Genomic DNA, 2,375 nt, shown 5'->3' with positions numbered 1-2,375 from the left:
AGTTAAGGCACAGTTATAAAGGACAAAATTCATACTGACTTATTTAAATGAAAATGGATTGCTACAGTTCCCAGGTAGTTAAAAAAGGCTTACAGAGTAATTAGGACGGCTAACTTAGTAAATTCTGCACCAAGGGTCCAGGGATAACTCCCAAGATCCTACTGCAGAAATGCACTTCCAAAGCAGCCACTTCACCTGCCATGATCAAGGAGCTGCCATCTCTACAGTCTGCTTCTGTGCCATCCTCCTCACCAGCAATCTGTGCCAGCAAAACAGATATTTCTTATTCTTTCTCTCTTAACTACATAATTCAAATCCTAGGTGAATTCATCTGATTGGCCACATCTAGGACCCTCGCTATAAGGGAGTGTGGGATGCGTAAGTTTTAGCTGCCCAGTCTCGGCAGTACAAAAGGACACACTAAAAGGTAGTTGGAAGAGACAGTGGGAAAGATAGTCTGAATATTTACCACACTGGACATCTTCAGAGACTTTTGCTTAGGATAAAAACCAACCATCCATCCACCAATTCATTTATTCATTCACTCAAAAAACATTTTAGTGTTAAAGATGTATCAGTAATCAATATTAATTTCACACTTCTGACTTTAACTTTTACTCTCTGAGAATACATTGATTCACTATTCAGCTACAGTCTGTTATTATACTCTTGCCATTTTTTAATAAAAAAAAATTAGACTTTATATTTTCTTGACATTGGCCTTTTTTGCTTCAAATGCTAAGGTAGCTATTGGCTTTCAGTATTGGAATCATTTAACTACTAAAATAATCAATGTTCTTATCTTGCAACTGGCAGTAAAAGCTCTCATAACTAGTCTGAAATATAGAGGATGAAAAAATATCTCTCTCCCTATTCCTATTAAACTGGAGAACACATGTTCTCATCATCATTTACTAATGATAATAATAAGACAGAGGAAGAAGAGTGATAACACTGATAGTTACGTTGTACTTACCATGTGCCAAGAACTGTGCTAAAATCAGCTTAAATTATTCCATTTAATTCTTACAACAGCTTTATTAGAGATATTATGATCACTATCATAATTAATAAAACTAAGAATATGAAAGAATAAGAAAATAATATTATCAACCAACTGGAACTTTTTACCAAGTATAATCATACTTCTAAGCCTTTCTTTCTGACAGAAAGACAGGAACCTTTGCCCTAAGGAAAGATTTAGTAAGAATCGCCTATACCCTGTTGGGAACTCGTTCGTTCTGATTCACAAGCTACTCCACATCTGTATAATTGTATGTGTGATTGTCTAAAAAAATGACATCTAACTTAATTATACCCTCTCTGAGAAGGAAACTCTAACCCCAGATTTATTTATAAACCATAATACTTATTTATACTAACATCAGAACATATGGAAATCCTAATTTTTCTGTTAAGTCTATTATTTTAGCTCCTCTATCTAAAAGGCTGGGAGATACCAAAGTGACACTTCTTCCCAAAGAACAGAAACACAGGTTAGAGCTCCATTTTTATCAGTGTGAACCAGTTCTCATTTGAGGCCCTGATTTTTAATGGGGAAATCTCCAGTCATCACAACAGCACCCTAAAAGATCAATTATGTTCCCCAAGACTGGTTTCCAGTAATTACCCTGGCATCAGAACTTGACACTAATAAACTTAGAAACATGAGGCAAGAGTGCCTTACATAGAGTTCCAGCTTGCTGTTAATTTGTGATGGGGCTTTAAATAAGCCATTTAACTTCTTCCCATTTGCTTCCTCATCTGTAAAATCAGGATTAAAAATAAATTCTTAGAATTTGGTTGGCATTAATTATTGTTTTGAAAGCATGTTAAGGTCTGGGCACTGAGCAGAAAAATGATAAAACATCCAAATTAGTGTCCTGATTTGTCTTGGGTCAAATATCTAATTTGGCAAGAGGTTTTGGTCAATTCCATTTCTCAGCAAGTTCATCAAAGTACTGTCTAGGCAGGTTAAAGTGATCCTTTTGAAACACCATACCAATGTCTTTTATTGTAAACAAAGTATTCACAATGGATTGTGCCAGAAGTTTAGACAACTAGATGATAACTGAATATTCACTAAAATAGCAGTTCAATGACATGGTTTTTTTTCTTTGCTTCCAAGATACTATTATATAACATGAAATTATAGTAACCACTGGCATTTTTGTATAAATACCACATAGAGCTTTTAGATAGCTACGACTGACTTAATAGAATAAAATTTGAGAGATTAAATATTTCCTGTTGATTATATTTTAAACAGCACTGTCTTGTTTGTTGGAGAGGAAAATAGTCTTTCTACATTTGTAAAATCTCATTTCTGAAACCTATCAGAAAATAATGCACTTTTTTTTCTGTGACTGACAGCA

This window comes from Mandrillus leucophaeus, unplaced genomic scaffold, assembly GCF_000951045.1.
Source record: "Mandrillus leucophaeus isolate KB7577 unplaced genomic scaffold, Mleu.le_1.0 Scaffold455, whole genome shotgun sequence".
Taxonomy (NCBI): domain Eukaryota; kingdom Metazoa; phylum Chordata; class Mammalia; order Primates; family Cercopithecidae; genus Mandrillus; species Mandrillus leucophaeus.
This window is presented reverse-complemented; position numbering follows the sequence as displayed.